The following is a 25,300-nucleotide window of genomic DNA, read 5'->3' on the forward strand; positions in this document are numbered from 1 at the left end:
TCGCGGACACGAATACGAGTGGAAAGGTGAACGTTTGTCGCGAGGAAACGCGGCGTTTAATCGATGAACAAACGGCAATTACCTGGTGGGGATGATAGACAGGGAGATAAGGTGTCAGTCAATGGTTGAAAGGATTAAAGGCACGGATCTCGGGTGAACAGAAATAGGTTGGATCGAAATCTCTGAGACCTTGAGGGATTTCTAACGAAACGTCGATGTAGGTTGATCTTGTCACTGATAAGGTTTCTGATCGCTTTTGTTTAGCCTCGGTAAGGAAAATTGATTGGATGATGAAATAACTGTGTCGATAGCTAGAATACAATTGTTCATTGTATTATTGAAGAAAATAACCTTATTGCAAAGTTATTAAATCACGATTTTGGGGTTAATTAATATTTTTCTTCTTAGCTAAACTTGAAATTAGGCGAAAAATTTAAGAACAACCACGACCTTGATACACCGGATGGACGCAACGAGTTTCCCTCATTCGCACCTTTGATTACCTCTGATTAGCCCACTTCGACAATTGCAAATCTCTTTTCATCTGGCGCGGCAAAAAAACGCCGGAAGATTACAATTCTCAACGATTCGAAGGAAATGGTTCGAAAGCGGAGAATAGTTTCCCGCGTCGACTCTCGCGATCAGAAGCGGACACGGGATGCATCGCGTTAATCGGTACCCAGTAAAGCTCTCTCGTCGTGCCACTTCTTTCTACTCGATTAATCGGTATTCCAACTATTTCTAGGAAGCGGGCCGCTGGAAAAGCTGTTATTAATACGATCGCCGGGAATTCGCATACTTCTAACGGAAAACACCAAAGAAATGCATCCGGAGGAAAGTATTGAGCAATCGCAATCGTTTAGATTTGCGAGCGTGTATTGATAAGGTATTGATATTCTTACAGGCTGATTCTAATTTTGATTATATTCCATGTGGAAAAAGGATTTATTTTTAGTACGGGATGGTGCATAAATCACAAAGGGGTTGAAAAAATTTAACTTAAATTTCGTTTCGAAGTCGGACGAACCGTAAACGACAGCCAGGTTTCTTCTTTTAGATACGTGGGATAGGCGTCTAAATTTGCGACGCTAATTTGGAATCAGCCTGTACGTACAGTGAAACACGCTCAGCTAAAGCAGTATTTATTGCTGGCTGAGTGAAACGGGCGGCTACGTACGCGCTGGTAAATCTAGCACGGTATCGCGTGAAGCAACTGGCAAGTACACGAGCACCTAGATACACGTATAAATATCGGTACCATCGGATAGCAGCAGAGCCTAGAGGGTTTAGCTAAGCTCCAACTCGCAGCTGCACCGGTAGTTTGCAACAGATACTTCGGCTTGCTACTGAACGTGTTTGCGGTAGGCCATCTCGAAGACGAACAACCGTGTACACCTACGTCTCGCCATGGTATTTTGATGCGTGCCTGATCCTCGTGGAACGGTACACCGGTGTTACACAATTGCGCTCGATTCCCGCGAGGAAACTGGTTCGATCGCGTACAACACCCTATTTTCGCCATTTCAATCTTTCGCCATTTCGTTCCCTGGGATTCGCTCGGAGGTACGTTGATTTCGATGATAATTCTAGATTCTAATAATTAAACGAGAAAATGTAACGTCGTGCTTCGATTTAATTCACTCATCGATTCTTACCTCTTTCGTTAATTTACTTTACGCAGTTTAAACATAACGAAAATTCTAGTTGCGCACTTTTACTTATTGAATTATATTACGAAGAGAAAATGAAACTATACCCGCAATTTAATGTAAGTGCTAATGTTAGTTACGAAACGAGGAAGTTACATCGGTTATTATGTATTAGGAATCGCTGTTACAAATTCATTTTTGGATAACACGTGGAAGTTAGCAAAACTAACGAGACGTGACTCTTAAGGATTTTTCGAATTCTTTTTTTCATAATGCAACTGCTTTGACTATCGCTTCAGAATTTGGTTGATATTACCAAAAACACGCGGAGCACGTGTCTGACAATTAATTAAGCGAAACGGGCAACTTTTGCGAATGCCTTCGAACGTGAAAGCAAACCGAATCACCAGGTTCTGCTGTATGTGCACGGTGATACGCGTTTAATGCACCTATTCGCGCAACAAGCAGCGGTTTTTGCCTGCATACCTGCCAGCTACAAGATACGTACGTGTTCGATCCGATCCTAAGTGCTCTCGCGGCACAAACTTACAAACGTATAAATCGTGGCGGCGGTAATCGTTCGTTTCTCCCAGCATCGCGATCGTAAATCAGCCGTTTGCAAAATCTACATGACAAAAGCGAACGGAAACGATTAGCTACCCGTTGATGGAAGTTTCATGCCATTTCAACTAATTTTTTGTATAAAATATCGTTCTTTTTCTTTCATAGTGCTGAGAAAATTTGAGAAAAAGGGAAGGAAAACGACTGTCCAGAAAAGTCATAATTATTATTAATAATAAAGGGCGAGTTCGATAATAAGAGGCGACACTTATAGAGGCAATAATTATGTTCAACCTCCAACACGACCATTAGAAAGAAATATGATTTCAGTGGAGGTTGTCCTGGAAAAGCAAACCGAGTACGCGTTGCGCGCGGGTCTAATTGCTAATTAGTAATTAGTAGGTAGGAACTCGACGCTGGAGGCAACGAGCGACCAGGTAAATCGAGCCGGGCCTGCTGAAAATTAAGAAAGTCACGTTTTCGGCCGGACATACCTTTGCGCAACACCGTGAACCGTATAATTATTTTGTTAATTCGTCGAGGAAACTATCGCTAAAGAAACCGAAGCTGATCACCACGACGATAACGGTAACGATAATTATTATGGTTAAATTAAAGATGAAAATAACAGAAGATTCAAAGCAATTATTGAAAATCTGTCCCTTCTGACCCTTGCCCTTGTTCCAATAGTTATATTTAAAAATATTTAACAAATTTATACGCGTATCATTGCCCATAAAATGGTCGACGTGGAATTCAAAGTATTAAATTAATATTCTAAACGAAAGCTCTCATAAATTCCGTCAGTTCGCTGCACCTCGAAAGGAAAGAAAAAAAAAGAAACGACGTTTATCCCAAAGAATCTTACCAATAAAGAATATCTTGAGCTTAAGAAGTGTACCGTACCGAAAAATCACCGGAAACAGCAAAAGCAGCACGCGGCGAAGGTGCCGCGAAACGGAACCCTTCATAATTTCCCTTCAACGGCAATTTGTTCGCGGTTACATTTTCATTCGCGCATTCGAGCACCGTTGCTTCATTTCGAAACTCGATCGCCCCGTTCCCGCCTTATTACCGGGCTTTTTGCGCGTACCCAGAGGAAGAGGCGTTTCACCGAATAACGACAGCAAAAAATGGCCAAAAGGCGCAGCGAGAGGACCGAGAGACCGAGCCAACGCAACGGCAGAGGACAATAAGTGGAGGAACGAAAAAGAAAGAGGGAAGAAGGGAAAAGGCAAAGACGTGCACGCAGGATGCATTTTAAAGTCGTCTCAACATCCGTTCAGTATCTTCCTCTCTTTCTCTATCTTTCTCTGCTTGATCCATGCGTCTTTTAGGAGAGCAGAGGAATTTCTGTTCTCTCTCCGGCATACGAAATCTCGCGGGTTCTACGTGAAAGAACGCCTGCTCTCACCCTCTCCTCTTTCCTTCTTTTTCTGATTATCTTTCCTTTTTTTTTCGACATCCGCCATTTCGTCCAGCTGGACGTCCATCATACTTTCCTCCATTTTCTATCCATTCCTATTTGAAATTGCTAAAAATAAAAAAATTTTCAGCCAAACGGGGTTAAGATTTGGAAGATTAACCGAATCATCCAATCATCCAAGGATCACAGCTCTTTCGTCATCAGATTTCGCGAAACACATTCCTTCTGTATCTGTGCTTCTTCGTGCGGTGCAAAGATCGGCATCGTGGTTCCTCGAGCGTGGTGCAACGGGGTTAATGTCGTAAATTCGTTATCTCGTCGCGAGGACGTTGAATTGCCAAGGGGTAACGGTATAATAAACTTACCGGGTGTTAAAAAAGTAAATAGCTCGAGAATTTTAAACTAAATGATTAATTACAAAACACATTGATTCTTGGTTCGCTAATTGATTCGAGAAAAATTATTATGGATCGGTTGTTTCACGACGAAATCATTTTATCATAAAGCGTTCAATCAAAGTATCTGTTCTCCAAATGCCGCATGTTACAATGTAGATATATGCACGTCATATCGATAGCCATTTGTAAAGGCCTTCAACAGTTTTATTACTATTTATCTTCGATTTTTATAACGAGTCGGATATCAGTAGGATCGAGTCGGTGATAAGAAAACGACGGTGAACGAATAAGGATTAATAAAAATGCACGGTTGTCGTTTGAACGCGCGCCTAATGGATACCTTGCAAATTATTTATTCCCGTAGCAAGGCGGCCTTCGGATTTATTCTCGGTGTCGAAAACCGACGCGTTTCAATCATCTGAATCATAACTATTAATTAATATTAAAATTTATTTATTTTTTGAAAAAAAAAAAAATAATAAAAATAAAAATTCCTAATTGACGCGTTAAATACTTCGAGGTACAGATTTTATTTAGAAATAACTAGCCCGGTTGCATTAATTTATGATATAATGTATGCTGCCAAGAGTATCGCATTTCGTATTCAGATTGACAAGCCGATATGCAGGGTACTTCCGGTTTTCAGGGACGACAGACGTTGAAAAGAAGTAAATAAAAAAATGTATGCAAATATTGCGAAGTAATTTTTCAATTTCCTGCACACAATTATTCTACCGAGGAAAATAAAAACATTTTAAAAATAGTAATTAATTAAAACAATTACATCATTATTGCCTGTTACGTAATAAGCTTATCGTTATCTATTTGATTGAAAAGGCCAGCTTTATTCTCGTATTTAATGATCTTCTTTTAAATCATGGATATCAGGAGGCCGGGTAACATTCAAGAGATGATCGGTGAATGAAAGCAAGCACACCTGTTGGCATTTCCCGGTCTGAATTGAAACGGCAACTGTCGTGGCTTAATAGGACCGTGCAGAAATTCATATTTTACACGGTGGCACGTTAATTCCTCGCGCCGATTCAATAGACATTTAAATTGAAACGAGAATATTTGTTCGTGGTAAGGCGAAACGGCTCGATCAGCGGGAAACATTCCCGGCGTAGAGGTTTCCGACAATTACGTAGCGCGTGATACAACTACCTTACTTGCTTGCGTATCACGGTTCTTACATGTCCTCGCATTAGCCGTGACTACAATTATGCCGCTTCGTAACGGTATCTTCATTTTCTCGGATGTCTTTCGCGGTACATCCACCGCCTACTTTACATTCCCAGTTGTTTACAAAGAATCGCGATATACAGGTTCTATCAGAAATCATGCGCTGTTCGAGCTTGCTTGGAATAAGGAAAGTTGCAAAGGTAAGACTTAATCACTGCCTTTATTCTCTGCACAGTGCGAGGAAAGGAGGTTAGGAGGTCTATGCTAGAATGTTTTCAAGTTAGGTCTTACGATTAGGATACATACTTCTTTTATTCTTATCCTTAATTAAAAGAATATTTCCATTCAAGTCGTAATCCCTACAGCAAAGATTCATTTTCACAATCGCTCAGCTGTACAGCTCTAAAGCGGATTAATTTGAAGGAATGCTTTAATGAGATTCGGGGGCAGCTGTAACCAGCCGATCTGCGGTCAGGCGAAAATTTCGTCGAACGGGTTTCCAGTCTGATAATATTTCTCGCGACCTGTTTCGGTATGAAATACTTTCCATGCCGTTGTGAACACTAAATAGATAGCCGAGGAAAATGCGAGACGGCCTCATACGAGTGAACGTCCGTGGTTACATAGTGGAAAAAAAATCAAAGGACTGCAGCGTGCTCATGAAATAATAATCACCTTCGTTGACAATGTTGCTTGGAAAAAACTGAGACATTGTTTTCTATCTGTGACGTGATCGAATGGTGGAAATTATGATAGGAACCATTCACGTAACTATAATTTCTATCTAAGCACAGACTAGGTCCTTTAGTTTTAACAAAAATATCAAGTGTCTAATGTTAACATAGTTTTTATTTATTATTGCGAGTCTGAAAAAAGGGTGAAAACCGTTAGAATAAACGTCCTATTTAAATTCATAATAGGGGACCCATAACTGTGCTGGCAAAAATAACGAATGAGACAACAGATATATTTTTATTCAAATAATCATCCAGGTAAGAATCATCCTCGAGTGAAATTCAAAAGAGAGTTCAAGTGGTTATTTTTTACATACATATCTTGTTAAACTGAATGAATCATCAGAAAGAGAAGATCTACTTATCTTGTTTGCCGTTGAAAATGCAAAAAATTTAATAGAACGAATAATAGCTTTCTTCAGAAATCTTTTGTTACCTATGCTGATGATTAGTTATGCTATGTAAAGTAGCGTCAAAAGATTCATGAATAATGAACTAATCGGTAGAGGCAGAAAAACAGATGATTTCTATTCATCTAACTAGAATTAATCAACTAGCAAAAACTTTGCAGACAAAGTAATTAACTTTTAGCAAAAGAAGAAGATAATTCATTACCATTAATTGCCTATAATTTAAGACATTTGACTATAGATTGTTGCTAATTAAATTATGGATTATTCAAATGAACAATAGTCTCTGGTATCCATTTCTGGCTCGAATTAATTAATCAAATAATATATTACGTCACTTGGAAATCTGAATCATCAAAAATTGCGTAATTCTAAACACCGCAAGTGTATCGCTACCCGGTCATTTGCATTTTTAAATATTATAATATGTTCCTCGAAATCGTACGTCCCATTCCAACCCTGAAACAGGAAGTTGTCGTCCGGCGAGCAAGCAAGTTCTCGTTCCCTCGACATCTGACACGTTCTCGAACACGAAAATTCGTCGCTAGGAAAATGTAACCGGCTACAAATTTCACGCTGTTTCGCGCGGCTGTGTGGGTCTATTGCATAAGCGTCCGGAAAATTTATAAATGGCAGGCAGTCTACACATCTGAAACGAACGTTACGCAACGAACGGTACACGAAGCTGTATAATATCGAGACAAGTACCGGTTTCGCAGACGCAAACTTCCACCAAAGTTCGCGCGAACCGTTATTTGTTTTCGATAATTCTAGACCGCTCGACCCGGTCGGAGAGGGAAGAGAGAAAAAAAAGTGCAAGAAGGTGGCGTGGTTATTAACCATATCCGTAATTGCTTTTTCATTAACGAACCCACCAAGTCGAAGGTGGTCCGTGTCACGCGATCCCGTTGCAGAAAGCGTCCCGTGCCCAACGATGGGCTTCCGATACTCTCGCTGAGTTGCAAATTTATGAATAATTTCATTGTTGCTAGGCTTTTCTTACGTTCTTCCAAGGATAGGATTCCTAGCTTCTCTCCCTCTATACTTATTCTTAACCCTTTCGCACACAAGATACCTAAGATCATCGTTTTTTTTTTATTTCAAAGCACATATGTAAAATTTCAAATGTCGGTGAAAGCGTTAACTAAGAAGAGCCTACTTTGCACCCAACTGTGCAATACATATTAATTGACAAATGTGTTAATAATCATGGACAGCGGTGGCTGACTACTGAAATAAAAATTCGCAGACAATTTTCAAATATGGGAGAGTCGGTCCCGTGACGTAAGACGTTATCCAATTGAACATAGAATTCAACCGCGTGCATCCATACGAGATACTCGTCCCTGCATTCCGTTACACCGGGAACACATTCCACGCTTACGTAACTATGTAGCCGTTCAATCCTGATAAACATTGCAGCTCCAACGTCCAGCAATTCGCAGTGAAATGTAGATCGCGGAAAATGTAAAGAGACGGGAGAAAAATGTCCTCGAGCCTGGCGTGTGTGCCATTCAATCGGAACCGCGTGTATCGTGCGTTCACCGTGAAAAGCGTACTTCAAGTTTAACAGCTAAGACACGGGACAATTAACAGGCGCCGCGCTGCGCTGTTCCGTGACAGATTTAATATTATCGTTTATCGTTGTTTCTCGCGAAAACCGTGCCACGGAGAGCGTTTCTTTCCCCTGAGAAATCGTCTATGCAACATTGTACAAGTACGGTACGCGTACGGCCGCGGTAGCGTGCATTGCACAACGATTTCGTCTTCGGTTCATTGAACGAGGATAGTCTTGCAAGGATGCATCGGTTACGGATACGATAAACATTGCTGCAGAGATTGCGGCAAGAAATAAAAAGGTGCAAGACGATATTTCGTTAGAAAATAAATTGAAATGGTCGAATAAATTTTGTTGGGACGATGGGTTATTGTCAAGTATTTTATACTTTTAATATTATTCTGAGAAGCTCTATTGAAACTATTATTTATAAATATGAGAATAATATGAAATTGTTTGTATTTATTTAATTTTGAAAGTGTAGTAATTATTGAATAAGAAAATAAGAAAGTGAAATATTTAATTAGTAGATTTTTATTTGAACGTATCTTATAACGATAGTGCTACGTAGAATCACTATTAATTCTCAAGTTACAGCAATTACGCAAATATGTAAATTAGCGAGGAAGTAGAACCAAGCTGAATTTTAAAATCTAGTGAATTTAAGTATCAGAGTTAACATAAACAGCAATGATTATGGTTATAGAAAATCAGCACCGTTCCAGGATAGACTGAGTGTTAAATGATCCAGTCTACTCGTTAACATGTTAATTTAATATCGAATTAATTATATAAATAGGTAAAGGTATGAAGTACAAAGCTGCTAAACCTTCAGCAAAATAAAACATTAGTTCAGCATATTATAATTTATCAAAGAACAATGGAACTTTAAAAATGTTTTCTTGTACGTTCATTGCCATTGTCTTGTATCGAGTTAAATGTATACAATTAAAAAATTCCAAGAGATCATCTTTCACCGAGAAATTTTCAACATTGTTTTAGAAACTGTATAATTCGCGATATCGTGCACGCCTGCTTAATGATTGAATCGACAGTTAATTGCGCGAATCTGCTAATTGTGAAGAGATTGAAATTATAACAATTATACATGGTACCTTCAAATCATAAAATCCTTCCAAGTAGTCATTTTATTTCCATTAAATCGTATATAGCATTTTTATGATATTTAGATCTTTCTAATGTACCAACTTTCAAATCAAAGTGCAATAATACCAATTATTAAGGATTGATTTCCAATTTCCAAATTTTCCTAAGTAGTATAATAAGAGGAATATTCAAATCTGAAATCTTAATTTATGGCAATTGGCCTCGGGTAAAACTGCTAAAGAACTTTCGAAACGCAGCGATCTTATAAATGCATGAATTCTAACGAATCTAACGAGATGCTTGTTAAATTCACGGAGAAACTAAAATGTTGCTGTTGAATATAGAGATCAACGCGAAGTGACATTAATGACTACGCTCGTAATTAACAGACCAACTTTCCACGATGCACTTAATATTTCTGTTTAATGCATTAAACACGGTTTCTTACTTGTAGCGTTATCGAATCTCTTTTAAAAAAAGCGGCTGATAATTAAAGAGTTCGATGAATAAAATTGACATCCGTATCTCTTCCTTCCATCGATCAAACTATAGATCACGAGTACACGTAATATACATTTCATTTTATCAAAAAATCATTGAAGCATCCAAGGTACTACAAACCTATAATTTGCAAAATGGAGTACAATATTCGATGACGATTTGGCAGGTTAATTACATGTCAACGTTAAATTGTGAAAGGCTCGATTGGTTTACTTTCAATATTTTACCAAAACAGATGCAATTTCTGAAAACAAACTTAATTACCCTGTTGCTTTCATCATAATTTTGTCATAATTTTTGTATTAAAATAATGTCATAATAATGAATAATTCTGAAAAGTTTTAAATATCAAGACACCACAGCTCTAAATGAAATCACAAGTGGCAATGATAAAAAAATTCAACTTTTCTTTAACAAATCCCTCCGAATCATTGTTTCCATACTACAAAGAATAGCAAGAACAGTGAACAGAATGATTAGTCGATCGTAACCGTTGATTTGCATGAAAACAAACTTCCTGCGGTTACCTTGGGTGCCAAGCTCTCGATCATAGCCACCTTATCTCGAACACATTTTCATCGTGTAAGCTCGATGTAAATCGGATCTACCGGTGGGTGTACATCGAGCCCCGTGGAAGTGGAGGATATTACGAGTGGCCAGAGTCGCAAGGACGTCGGGCATTGCAGATTTATGGGATCTATCGGATCTGCTTGTATCAATGCTGTAGATCGACAACCAGATTCGACGTATATCGTTCACGCTGGATTATGAACACAACGGTTACGCGTATGTATGACTTACATACATCTACATTTCTCTCTATGCACATTCGTGTGTGCGTCACGGGAACACGAAACTCTTACATCATCGCCGATAGTTCTATTCGTAATTATTGATCAATCGATACGCTCCGACTCTCAGTGTGGGAAAAATAGAAAATTTGCAGTATTTCAAATACTTGAGAGGATAAGAATAATTGGTTAGATTTATTGAAAATAAAATCAACCATTTTTGGAGATTTGAAAAAAAAATTCATATCAGGGATGTATAGAAAATATGGCCTAGATAAGAGGTCGGGAATTAAAATATAAAAATGCACATCACCACGTCATCGACAACTGGCTAGAAATATTAAAAAGACAAGATAGTACGAGTCATCGACAAGCTACAGATTGAAAAAAAAAAAACAAAACCTACGAATATGTAAATAGATCGTGATAGAAGGTAGGAAATAAGAGTCGAAGTAGAACCTGTTGAAGCGATCCTTTTGTCGATCTGAAATTGTCGTCCAGGGACGGCTGAAGAATTATTTTTAGAAGGGGGCAAAAACCGAAACCCGCGAAGGATAGTGGGTACCGCTATGTGATTACTCAATCGTAGCCGGTGGCTGTTGCTGAAACCGCGCTTGCAAACCCGTTTCAAGGGCAGGGTCGCTGGAATAATGGCGGCAAACGAAACTAAAACGAAATTAAAAGCAAAAGAGTATATCGTCTTCGTCACGGTTCCCGCGCCCCTTGCTTTTTCCTTCGCTTCGAGGGAATATCTTTCGAGATGAAACGCTCGTACATTGACGGTGGTCCTCTCCTCTTCCTTATTACCCGTACTACCCTCGACCAGGATACATAAATTCCCGTTAATAATTCTTTCTGATAACGTACAGCCATTTTATTCGAGCTCACAGAGGAGACCCGGTAAAGATTCTCCGTTTCACGGGCACACGTGGGTTATTAAGCACGAGATATTAATTACGGTAAAATGGTTATGGTGTCCTTGGTGAATAATCGCGGGCTTACCATTAGCTAATGCTTACACGAATCTGCCTTTCAATTATCCGACCAGTGTGTTACACGTCTACTGATTTATACTTCCTAATGATTACTCGTCGAAATTCCTTGTTTTCCATATTTTGTTCTTAATCGCAAGTTAAATTAAATATTAGACTTCATTTAGGCTATCATGTAGAATAGGTAAATAGAAAAATTTGTATTCTATGTAACATTTATTATAAAGTGTTAAGATTCTTCGAACTTCGAGCTATTAAATCAGATCGAATGAAGTTTACCCGTTCAGATAAAATTTATTCATAAATTCACGATCGTTAATACGACACCGTTCGTCAATTAGCATTTCAACATTTTTATTCGACGGCCTCTTTAATTAGTCATGTAGGACGAAAAAAACGAGAACCAGACTGATTGACAGAAAATGCCGGGAATATGTGTCGAAATTATAAATGCAAGGGAAACTGTTTCGCAACCTGGCTGTTCGGTGTAGATATGTCCGTCACGATATCAACTTGCGTTTATTGAACTCGTTTTTTTTTCACCTTTTCATTTTTTCTTTCTTAATTAAAAGAAAATGAATCTATCTGAGATATCAAGAATATAACTACTACAGACTTGCAGGTGGTTAATTATTCAAATATTCATTTAAATAGTACCCTTGTAAAATTATATTGTTCGACACATACCTGGGTATAATTAAATTTATTGAAATTCCATGAGATAATAAAATTAAATGGAAAATTATTTTATTTAATAATATTCAAGGCTAAATAGAAATCTGAAATTTGTTAAGAATTGTGAAGAAAGTCTATGAGGTATATGCTTAATATCGGTTGTTCTAGTGCTAAACCTGAGGAATGTACCGTTTCAAACGACCCGCCACGAGCAACATATCAAAATGCCGTTTATAAATTATAATCGTGGTACGATACGCGTTCCGCGCACGAAAATAAGGGTACAAACTAACGACGTGAAAGTTTCGTGGACAAACGGTACCGCGAGTCTGCATAACTTTATGAACATTCGTCGACCCTTAATTCGAACAATGCCCCATTGCGTGGATAAAACGAATCGGCAAGAAATAAAGAAAAAAGGAAAAAAAAAGAAAAAAAAAAGAAACAGAAACGGGGAGAATGTACAGTTACGCGATGCTTTTGAGTCACACGCAGATCCGTTTTCTCGAAGATGCCTCTCAAATGATTGCGGACATTCCAAATTATCTTTGATTCTTCGTTATAACAGCGCAAGATGATTATTCGCGTTATTTAACGATGAATCACGCAAATTATCTCAGGATCGAGATCGAAGGTTCACTTTGATACGAGTTTAACCATCATTGCTCGCTTGAGTAAGCCGTCAAATCGGTTTCCTTTCGCACAATTTCAATCAAGCCGGTAAATACTAGTTGAAGATTCGTAAAAAAAATTTGGAAATTTTAAAAAACGTATTTTGACACACAACGGGATATAAAATAGCGATATGACTCGGCAAATAAACAAAAAGATGTTTAACAACAAGAAAGCGTGACGAACGTTGCTAACAGAAGGAACCTTCACGCTTCGAGCTGCGATTTTAGACTGATTCACGCGCAATAAAACACGCGAAGATAAAGAGATGTTACTATACAAAACATTAATTGGAAGCCATGATGGTAGAAATAACTGAACATACCTATATATTATTTTTTTTTTAGTACATTCCACAATGTATTTCATTTGCAAGAATGAAAAAACTAGAACGTAACGTTAATTTGAACGGGACATCCAATACTTCTTGCTTTCAATTTTTAATATTTCATACCTGTCGATCAACGTCATGTTACAAACGAAGAAGAACCCTATCATCGACAATTTGCATTTAAGTAAGCATCTTTAAAGTTTTTAAGATGCATCAGATGGTATCAGGACGCGTGTTACCGTGAAATTTTATTAATTGAACGCCGGTTCCTCAATTTGAACCTTTTTTTTTTTTCATTTTAAAAGGCAGACAATATTCTTTCGGCACAATAGCGCTGAAAAGACGAACGTTAAATTGGCCATTAACGAAAGAATCACGTGGTATCCGCTGCCTGGTACCGGGAGGCGAAATTTGTGATCGATTAATACGGTATTTAATTAAGTGGGTGGAGTTGTTGGCCCCGTTGAAAGGAAAGGGAGAGAAAAGAACAAGAGGAACACACTGGACCACCGCGAACAGTACGTATTATTTATTGTTCAATGATACTGCAACGACGCGACGTTTAAGAACGACCAAATGTGTTCCGCGTGTATCGAAAAAGGAAGTGGCCGATGACTCGTTGACTCATTCCGTAAACTCGATTTATAGTACCGGTCAGGGTATTCGTCGTTTCACCTTCGGTCATGAATATTTATTGCCGCGCGCAAAACAATTTGTTTGATTCTTTTTTTCCCGCGCTCTGTCCGATGTTGAACTGCGCACGCGTTTGCGCATGCGTCTGCGCATGTTCGTCGAACCGAAGCGTCTTTTTACGCGCCAATGTATCGGGAACATAAATCTCGTCCACGGGATGTTATCCGGTCGAAAAGTAATTAGTCCATTAACTTCGTTTCAAGTTTGTCTCGTCGTGTTTCGATATTAGCCGGGAGGGAGAAGCATTAGCGTGAATGAACACCCTTAACGTCGAAGTTTGTTCGCGACGAAATACGAAGCACGATAGACGGTCGCGATCTAAGCGTTTGAAAGTATGTTAGTTTATATGAGGCTATTGATGCAGTTCACTGCGTGAGAAAGCGAACATCGATCGAGGTACAGTAGGAAACAACTTTCGTAAAATTTTGCGGTATTCGCTCGCTTGCAAGCTGATTCATTATTGTATTTTTATAGGTTATGTTTAGCGGGCTGGAATATCTAGATGGACTCGCGGTTTAGAAAAGCTACGCCTCGACACGTGAATCGTTTGCAATTGGAATTTTGTACGTTACAATCGTTCCGTAATTCTGATTTATTTCCACATCGTGTCGATACATCGCGAATATAACTGTTGAGAGAAAGTTGATACGGAATCAATTGCAACAAAATGACTCTGAATCTGGCTTGTGTATTGTTCCGTTAAATTATTATAAATGAGATAAGGAATATAAATCCCTACTGACACACTTGAGACGTAAGAAACTATGATTCACTATTGTTGCAATATAATACCACGAGAACGAAACAATAGAATTTGAAATATTTAAATTGTATGTTAAATAATAAAATTTATTATTTATAGGTACATCACCTCGTTAGAAGATAACCTCCTTGCACAATTGTAACACCAAACACTTTTAAAACACTAAATTAGTTGCACAAATTTTCTTCGTAGGTTATAACAGCAATTATTCGGAATTGGAATGTAAGTATCGATATCATACGAGTACAGTGTGCTGTAAATAACGAACAGAATTTGTGCAGCAGTTTCCCAGATGATAAATTAAACACCAAACGGTAAGAAAGTAAACACGACACTGAAGAGCAGACGTTAATCTATCGCGTGCTAAACCGAGTGCGAACGATCGGCCGAAATATGTAAACGTAAACAGTGGCGCCGCGCAAGGCACCAAGTCCCTAAGCGACAACCGGAAGAAGTAACCAAATACACAAGCAAGGTTAGTCTATTACAAGTATGGCCGCGATGAACATCGTTAGTAAATTATCGCGCGAAATAATTATATTTAGCGAGTAATAACGAACAATATTATACGCATAGTGTGAAACAGTGTTGTGCATCAAGACAGGGATAACCATTACACCGAACAATGGAAGAAAACTTGAAAATGGAGGAGAAGGCTGTTCGAAAACATCCGACGTCCACTACTAACAATAAGCATCCAATTGGCATTTCGACCACGTGTGGTGAGTTTTGGACATTTTTATATTCCTAATCGGGACTATGTCTTGAGAATATTGATTTATTTCGCGATGATAATACTAATGCAAAGTTGTGAAGTCTTTAAATTTCGAAATGGCGGACAGACTGCATTTTTTAAAGAAGCCGGTAGTCGCTTCAATTTGCATGCTTAATATTTAAATCTATCAGCTTTGCGCAGTAGAACGTGATATGTAATCAAGAAAATTATTGAAACTAGGGATTAAAGTTTACTTTAGGGGACACCAAATTTTCGACATTTTATTTTCTTAAATAGTTTTTGATGTGTATAATCCAAAAACGCATGTCAACTTTATCAATATGGCGTCACAGTACCGTAGCAAATACAGTAAAAGTGTCCTAAAGTAAAGTGAGGGGAATTTTTTCTGGCTGAACTTTACTTTTGGGCACACTAAACTTTCGACATTTTATTTTTTTCATCTGTAGTTTTTGATGCGTAGAATTTGAAAATCCAAGTCTTAACTTCAGGAATCCAGTGTTTAAAAAGTTATGAGCGTGTAAATTTTGCAAATTTGGAAAATTTTTAATCCATGCTTTTTGCTTGTTCGAAACAAAAGCAAAAGAAATTTCCTTTTAATGCAAATGAAATACGCGCAAATGAATGGTCAGTAGATAATAATGGCTAACGCGGTAAATGAATATGTTTCACGGTAAGACGTTACTCAAAGCAAACGTTTTATTTAAACGTACATACATATGTGCATACGTCTCGTTTAATTCTTCACGGGAACTTTGTAAGCAAGAAGATTGACGCACGACAAGTGCATCGTGGCTAAAGAGTTACGGCCCGTCAGAACGAACGAAAGAAAGGCTTAATAAATATGCGGTAAGATGCTATCCCGCCGAATATACGAGGCTTGATCAAATATAAATGAGACTGCAAAAATCATGATTCGATCGGTATATTTACAAACGTGTAATATGCACATACGCAACGTTCTTTCTTTCTTCAATTTTCATATTTTTGTTATTAGATGCATTGAAATTCAAACTTTTATAATCTTAAAGGGACATTAACGTTATTTAATGATAAAAAAATGCGAAAACTTTTTAGTCAACTCAATATATAACGTATCTGTTGTTTTTTTTCTCTTTTTAAATTTTTACTCTTGTAGCTTTTACCGGTACCACGAATGCGGGTATATATTTCTTAAACGCACGTGTAAATTTGGATGCTCACCCGGTATACGATATTCGAGCGTGTACAGAGCAAACGTGTCCTCTCAAAGATTTATGCTCGCGATGAGAGACGATATTTTATCCCCATGGTCCAGGGAACTGGCAATTCGACGTTCGAATAAATTTTTATTCGCTACCACGGCGTCGTTGGTTCGATAACTGCGTGAAAATATGATATTATCGTGCCATATTTTTCTGATATTCTCGTATCGAAGTTGTACGAATATATACCACCTCTTCTTTTTATTTATGTACTTTGTTTTTAGTTTATCTCGTGTGTATGAAACCGGGTAGCCGGCTACCCATTGAAACTGTAATAATATATCAAATTGTTCGCGTACATTTTTATTTTGAAAACGTAAATCAACGCGAAGGTGAAAATTAAAAAATGAGTAGGTAGTGGGATACTTGGTAGTTTATGTAAAAGTTAATATCATTCGTAACTTCCTTCGTGTATTATTATCGAAACGGAAGGGAAACTTGAGATGACTTTGGGCACTAAAATACGAACCACAGGAGTATTATTATAAATCATTCTACAGCAACCTATCCATTCTCTTCAGGTAGAATCAATCTTTAAATATTATTTGAAAAAAATCTGATTTCCACCGATCGCATCGTGAATCTTGCATAAAACTGAGCAGCAGTGTTGCACAAGAACCGAATCGGTGAGAGTTCTCTGGTGGAGGATCGAGCGGCGCGGCGCGGTGGTCCGATTCTAGGCCAACGAGGCCTGCCTACGCCGAGAGGCGCGATCTCATTTTTCGATTAAAATTCGATATTGCCTGGTAACTGTAACTTGCCTCTTGACGAAGAAACGTTTCACGCGTGTATAGAACGCAAAAAGCCGGATGAAGAACCGTAAGAAACGTCCAACAAATGAGGAGACGTACCTCGTGTCCATCAATGTCGTTCTCTTGAATCGCAGTTACTTTAGCAGACCCGACGATCGTTTACCACGGGATTCTCGTAACGAACCGCTTGATTGATCAGTATTTAGGGTAATATGGCTGAAACGGAGGTGAAAATGATATCGTGAAACTAGAGCAGGCTCAACCCTTTGTGATTGTCCGCTTTCAGTTGCCATATCGTGATACCGTTTTCGATATTTATTATTTTCAGTCAGCGTTTCATAAATTTGTAAATATTGTTAAGCATAGTTATTTGATGAAACTTAGCAATTTAGCAAAATGGTGCTTTAGAATGAAAAAGAAGTTGTCATTCAACGCGACATCCTAAATTCCCATTTTACAAAGAAAAAGAAAAACAGCGCGGCAAATTGGAGACAGAAAGAAAACAGAAGCTTGTCCCCTGTGGACCCAATAGTCGATTGGATATCCGTGGAAATTTCCAGTTTGCTCAGTGGTGCGGCACCGTAACAGGATTCAGCCGCCTGCACGTTTGACGCGATTTTAAAATTTGCAAGAGGCCAGCAACCTGATCTAGACGCGTTAATTGAATAAGATTACTAACGAGACGCGGTAGTCTGATCCTTTTCTGATCCAGGATGCTTTCCAAGCTTTCTCAAACGTTTCTGCGCGACTCTAGAAAGATGATATCCCGTTAACCTTTTGAGAAACGAATTTATTAAGAGAAAAGGTTAAAAAAGTTAGCCGATACCAGATTATTTATTTTTGCCAGCCGTAACTCGAACCTGGTGTCTTAACGAACACCGGCTAATTCTGAGTCACGACTTCTTTTGTCTGGAGAATTTGGAATCTCGAGAGCTTTCTGTCCGAATGTTTTCGGGGAAAAAAACCGCGGTGTTTTCAGAAATTTAGCTTATTCGAATGAAATATTATTCCAACAATATGGTCAAAATTGATAATCTAGATTTTGAGTTAGAATGTTACAAAAATCCCGATTATGTAGTCGTTTGATAGCAACAAATGTCGAATTGCGTGAGTTAATAGAGGTTGGAAATTAATTTTTGGCGATTAAGTGTGCTCTGAGAAACGAAAAAATTGGGACGTGTAACGGTGAATACTGTGGACGTAGTTTCTTGGTCCTAGTTGCCGGAACTTTTGACTATTTGCAAGCTTCTCTTCGCGAGATCGTGAGAAGAAGCTCAGAAATGTAACGCTTTCGCGGATTAAAGTCTTCGTTGATAGTAAAAAAGTAGATTGCTTTTTACGGGACAAATGACAGGTGTTATTACGGTTATTTGCGATTCGCCTACGAGTTTCGAATTTCGTCCACAGAGAAAGGGGTCTGACCACTGTTCCGGAAGTGTCCTTTCTTCAAAGAGACAATTTATCTCGCCCAACGTTTGATTAACTATTTTTAATACCTTTGATACCGTAACCGATGCATTCTTTGCAAGAAAACATCCTATTATAAGCAAATGTATTTCGTGTCTGTCGCATACTGTTCTTTCGTTCTGCTTCTTCCTTTTTTCCTCTACAATGTAAAGAATACATAATGGAGGAGTGAAAGTTTTTACGAATAAAGCGTGACTGTTACGGTTGAAAATAAGAATTCTTGGAATGCATGAGAACAGGAGTCCTGTTAAGTGATGGTTTTAGCATATGCATAAGGAGTGCAGTAAAATTTATTTAATTATTATAAATCATTTGTGTATTTACTTAAAAATAGAAGCATTTTTTTAATGGAAGAAACAACAAGTGGATCCAAAGTATCCTTTCAAAACGCAAACCGAAGTAGAATATTAAAAAAATAAATAGGTACTACTTGGGAATACTTTCGATCGCGAGAACCGCGCGATCGCGTCGAAAAAATGGCGCGCGTTAATTATTCCGAGCGCGCTCGTTTCCCGGCCTAGAACAGCAAATATCATTAAAAGCATTCCGCGTGAGGAAAAATTAAGGTAGACGTAACACGTAAACAGCGTGGAACGCAATAATATTTATGGACCGGCGATGCTATCGTTGATCTATTCTCACGTGGAAAGCTGACTCGTTAAAATCGAACGGAACCGTAGAAAAAGAAAGTAATACCAAGACACAGAAGGTTGCTGTTTAATCGTGATTATTAGCTTAATGAATGGGCCGTGGTTTTAAGCAGCAACTTTACGAAACCAGTCGGTCTGTTTGACCACTAATATCTAATTGAGAACAAATTACTGTGGTGCTAATGTTCTTTTTGTCCTGTTCGATTTATGTTCGCCGGTGGAACGAATGAATTCTTAATACGTTTCCATGTTCCAGAACCTAGACATTTTTCTACAGGCTTTGTGTTTTTATACGGTTCAATCAAATCTTGAAACAATTTTTCTTTCTATTTTTCGATGTTTTTTTCATTAGCACAGATTACAGTCAACGCAATTAAAAATTTGTAATTAATGAAGATTGTTAGTCGTTAAGGTGTTAAATGGCTAGCGTTATACGCAGATTTTTATCTCAATTAAATGGTTGGGAAGATATATTAGAGATTAATTTTCTGTTAAATATATGCGGTGTGTTAAAAGAATTTGGAATTAGATCTGTATTTGTAATGATGAAACTCGGATGAAAAATTATGAAAAATTTATATAATCGTTGAATCCTAGAAAAACATAACAAAATGTAAATAAGGTAATAGAAATTTAACGAAACACAAATACATCATAAGATGATTAATGGGTTCTCGAGCGATAAAAATTCGATTGGACGTTAACTACTTAGGTACGTGCATTCATTCAACGCGATACAAATCAAACGCATTAAAGTAAAATGAGGCTGATGTAACGTTTTTTTGGCGTTACAAAAAAGAAAAAAAACTAAAGAAAAAAAATGTGGTAGGTAAATCGTTGGAGGTAGCGGCACGATTATACAGCTGATTCATAAAACCGCTAATAACATTGACACGTCAGACCCGGTTAAAACGCATGCACTTTGTGTATGATTATTCTCCTGGATTTTCTCAGACATATTTTCGTTTTATTTTTGTACTCTGATGTTTTTCGTCCTGTATACCCGCAACCTTCGCCTCGCTTGACAAGGAAACGATGTTTTTCTTATCTATTTTTTTCCTTTTTATCACAACGAGGAAATTGCAACGCTTATTACCGATATAATTTTGTTCAGATGTATCCAACTTTGCATCGCAATTACTGTTTCACCTTCGTTCATTCATCTGTATCGAAATCTTTTTCTATTCCAATGCTGAAGTAATGTTATAAGCGGATATGCATCAGGCTGGTAAATCTTATTAGCGGAAATAAAAAGCTCTTATTTATTTCTTTTTAGTTTCTAATTTTGGCATTTGAACCCCTTTACTATAAAAAGCTTTAGTTTATAAATTATTGAATGATCACTTGTCAAATGACTTGAAAGTGTTAAGATTTCATTACACCAACGATTTACTTGAAAAACCTCAATTTCCTTCGATAAATAGTCTAGCGAACTATTATCGCGAAACCGGTACAATGTTCTCGGAGGAATCATTTGCGAAATCGGCTAACGAAGCTGGTACACCTTAATGAGTTAATAAATGGGCCTGTGAAGCGAGCACGTAAACGAATACACAATACAAGTCTTCTATGTAGGGTAACGATTGCTCGTTTGGTGAATTGTTCCCACAGTAATGCATTTTTCTTTGTCTAACGCCGCCGGTGCCGATCGATCGCGGGACGACTGATGAAACTAGTATTGTTTCGTCATTTCGTCTTTGCTCGCCTCTGGACAATCGCGGTATCCAGGGAAGAAATTGTGGCAATCGAGAGGCGACTCGTTTGCTCGATCAAATCAATCTTCGTGTCTTTTTTTTACCGTCTGCTCCCAGAGCTGTACGATTCAATTGAATATCCACGTATCGTAGTCACGAATACGGGATATCAAGCATCAGAGTGTTAAGCAAAAGGGAACAACTTGTTATTTCCTGTTTCAATTGCTTAAAAATAGTTATTAAACGAGGACAGACAAGTACGCTCCGGGTACTGACATTGTTGCTTAATTACATTTCTTTATCTACGTTTCGGCGTTTCATTTGATTCTCTCTTGACAAGTCGCATTTTGTAATCTTGACACCAATTGTATTCCACAGCACGATTCGGAGCAACCAATAAGTGTGATCTCGTTTGATCGCGAACGGTTTCAATTATTAAATCTCTGGTGGAAATCGTGTTATAGGGCAAACCGTGAGAGCGAGCGGGAAAGTGAAATAGAATGCGGTCTCAGTGTCAGGTACATACTTTATAGCCTAACTAGTGGTTTTCGTTTCTTTTATTCCACTTATCGAGATAGGTTGATAAAATTGCGCTAAACATACATCTCGTTCTAAATTTCAAACTAAACGAACTAATATTTTTCTAATAAAATCTAGTTCTCTGTACGTAGATTCGTTATATTGAATCATCGTCCCAGAACGAGTCATAAACCTACTAATAAAAGTATCAGGTACATAAGCTATTAAATTCTAACGACTTTATACGCCTCTTGTTTTTATCACTGCTATCATAAGCGACTGAACGGAAGAAAGTAGAGCATCAAGGTGGAGCATTATCTGGCGCGTCCTTTCGAAACTCAGTGAAAGAAAATCGCGTGAAAGGATTCCAAAGAATCTTATTAGACGTAAACCAATTAATCCGTTAGAATCGATGGAGCGAGTGGAAGGCGAAGAAAGGGAAAGAGTGTATCGTAAGCGGTCTCGGTGTCAGGTTATGCTTTACGCCTATTTATTGTGGATAACCGGTAGAAACGAGAAGACGATAAGAGACGATAGAAGCTGATAAGAGGCGAGATGTTGGGAGGAGATAGGCGATGATCGGAGACGATAAAAGACGAAACGAAACGAAACGAAATGATAAGAGGAAAAGGAAGAGAATGAAACAGAAGTCAGTAGAAGATGATAAACGATCAGAAAATAGAAGGAAAGGAAAGGAAACGAAACGAGACTAGCGTAGAGCCGTCGACGTCGTCGTCGTCGTCGTCGTCGTCGTCGTCGTCGTCTTCGTCGTTGGTTCTTGTTTGTTGCGCAACCTCGTGGTCGTGCCGGTAGAAACGTGCCGGGGAAGAGGGAGGAAAGCTATCCGTACGCCTACATCGCCCGAAGCTGTCATGAAGCGAGTTAAAGGAGGCCTGGTTGCAAGAACCATGGCCGAGGATTGCCTCAACCGGCTTCGTTCCATCGTCGTCGAGGGCTTGGCACGGTGCCTAGCCACTGAACTACCGTCGGGTACTTACTAGCTCCTTACTAGTTAAGGATCTCTCCGTATATGCTTCCGCGAGAAATTCGTGATTTGTATTTAATATGACGCGATACAGAGCCGTGGCTGGGTTGGAAGGTTCGCTTGGATTAATTCCGTGAATGCATGTGCCGAGATTATCTTTTAGGGTAGCCGTAAGCGTGGTTTAAACGGCACGCGTGTAGGTTATAGATCAGTTAAATGGAGATTAATGGTTTACACAAAGTTCGACGGAACGGGTCCTTGTAACGTCTGAATAGTCAACGGTGGTCTTTCTTTCGAACCGCGAACCGATGATCTTACGCTTCGAATTACGTTACTGTGTGGGTGAAAAGGATTTCGTAGATCGTTGGCTGTAATTGGTTACGCGTGATGTCATCGGGACACGCAACCAGCGCTGATGAAGAATTAAATTAGATCTTATGGCGCTGATCTGTCTATGGGAAACTGCAGGATTTCTGGCGGATGTACCTTTATATCTATTCGTAGTATCTTCCCGAGGTATCTGATAGAGAAGTAAAGATTTTTCTGAATAGGATGCAGATTAGGTACTCGTTTATGAATTAAACGTGATTACTTTAGAGTTAATTTCACTTGCGTAACGCAGACGTTAAAGGGATCCCCTTAATATTTAATATCCTTAGTTAGCAGCATGTTCGCAATCGGAGATCTCGCATTTTTCCGCAGACAAGCCAGCGACGGATATAAATGGGCTGTAAGCACGAGGAGATAAATTCGTGTCAGCGCAGAATTTCGCGTGCCGGCGCGGCGATTGGGAAACGCTTCGGCCGAGTATACGGGGCAATATCTGGATCGTTAAAAAATCACGATTTCATAAAACAACGGACATTTTTACGACACGCCGCTAATCGTCGCAATTAATCCGATCTCGGGTGTTAATTTATTACTATCCGATGGTTATTATCCTGTGAAAACCTGCCGGAGAATTCGTTTCAAGTCGCCAACTCTTTTAAGGATACGACGATGATTAACGAGGTGTATTAATTAATAACGCGTACCCGGTCGCGTTATTAATGGAGAAAATGGTTATTTCATGGATAACCTTTGTTCCTAGTACACGATCGAGATAGGATTGTTAGGCGAACACGGATTACGAAGGCTGCTGCGTGATCTTTCGACTCGAGCTGATTATTACACCGGTCGTGCACGTAACTGCTTACCACGCGGCTTTCTGTAACAACAATCGTTAAAGTACGCGTGTATGGGTTTGGTACAGGGAGACCCTGTTGCAAAGGATAGCCTGTCGCTGTGGCCGCTGACCGTTCCACGAAACTAGCGCGGCGATTTAATCATTATCGGCAATCTAGCCGAGCGGGCAAAAAGAAAAATCTGGGTCAGACGCGTTAGCCGGTACCGAGTCCGAACTCTCTTTTGATATTCTCGATGGAAACGTGACGAGGAACGAGGAAAATGTCTCCCGCTTAATAACATTAATGTCATTATCGTTATTCATAATTATACGGTTTGCAATTTCTTATGGGGGGCCTGATATTCCTAATTATCTAAAACATGATAAAAGTTTATAATTTCATCAGTCATATAGACCCAAAGTCGTCGGATTTTTTATTTTTTAATTCATAGTTTACGTATTCAAATTTTTAGGAAAATTATTCAGTATTTGAATTATTTTATATAATGGTGTTGTCCCTTTTCTCTTTCTACAAGCAAAATTCGGAATTTTCACCCTTTGATCCTGGGTACCAATAATTAGATTGAAGTTATGATCGCTTTTAGGAAAATAAAATGAGCACAAGATTAAATTGTTATTTGCGAAATATTTATGACACTCCCGTGATGATGATCTGGGAGTCGTCTGCTCTCGCGATCACCGATGTGGAAACTGAACGATTTATGGTGATTCTAACGTTGAATTATTTGTTATTAAAGTTAAATCGTAGGTGATCCGGGTAAACATACCTATCGTTTATTATGTTTAAGTAGGCTTTCGTAATACGAGAGCGTGCGTGTGCATGGTATCCTGTTCTCGTAAAGCTTTATATTTACGACGGGTACGTGAATTCAGTGTCATGAAATATCTTCTCGAATACTGTAATTCGAATCTTTTTCACAATTAAATTGCGTAATAACGTTTTCACGATTGCTCGGTATAACAGTGGAATATGTTATAATGGTAAAGAGAGAATTAAGCTATCAAAACAGTAGAATAACAGAATATTTTATAATCGTGGAAGATTGCAATTTCATGATGAAAGAATAGTGAAGTATAAGAAAAACAGTAAGCTGTAAACCTTGAACTAGGAAAATAATAAAATTATGAAATATATTAGCTTTCAGCTATTAAAAGTAGCATAATATTTTACGCTGTCATCGTTTAGGTTTTGCGTTACTTTCACACTTGATAAAAATAATTTTGATTCATCGATGAATTTCACATAATGGTGTCACTAGTTTGATTAATTAAAAATAAACGTGACCAACATAAGACATAAAAGTTACTGTCAGTTTTATACCTAAGAGGGAGCAAGAAAACCAGGACAATTAAATCAATATCTACTTTTTTACTTTCCAATCTTTCGAATACAGTACATCGAAGAGCTTCGTTTTTTTCTCTTTCCTCTTAACCTGGATACACCTGTGTCCAACGAAGGCGAATGAAAAGGTACTTCTATCAATTTTTTTGCCACTTGATCTAGAAACAATTTCAACGTTTATTGCCTTCTAAATACAAGAGAACAGAGCCTTGGCAGTATTAATCTTTAAATTTCAAGCTAAAAGCAATTAAAAGGAGGCAAAAAAAAAACAATGAATTCTAACGT

At 38.4% G+C, this 25,300-nt stretch overlaps 1 protein-coding gene across 2 annotated transcripts in view; it reads right to left on the reverse strand.

The window, feature by feature from the left end:
* The window catches only part of LOC114879634 (protein sister of odd and bowel-like), a 72,911-nt gene that overhangs the window by 25,459 nt on the left and 22,152 nt on the right, over positions 1 to 25,300 (reverse strand). The window contains exon 1 of one of the 2 annotated variants that reach the window (XR_006829542.1): positions 14,552 to 14,912. The exons of the other annotated variant lie outside the window; for it this stretch is intronic. The gene's annotated coding sequence lies outside the window, so the exon portion shown is untranslated. Of the gene's footprint in view, positions 1 to 14,551; positions 14,913 to 25,300 lie in introns of those variants that run through there. 2 annotated transcript variants of the gene reach the window in all.

This window comes from Osmia bicornis, chromosome 6 (genome assembly GCF_907164935.1).
Source record: "Osmia bicornis bicornis chromosome 6, iOsmBic2.1, whole genome shotgun sequence".
NCBI classification, from domain to species: Eukaryota; Metazoa; Arthropoda; class Insecta; order Hymenoptera; family Megachilidae; genus Osmia; species Osmia bicornis.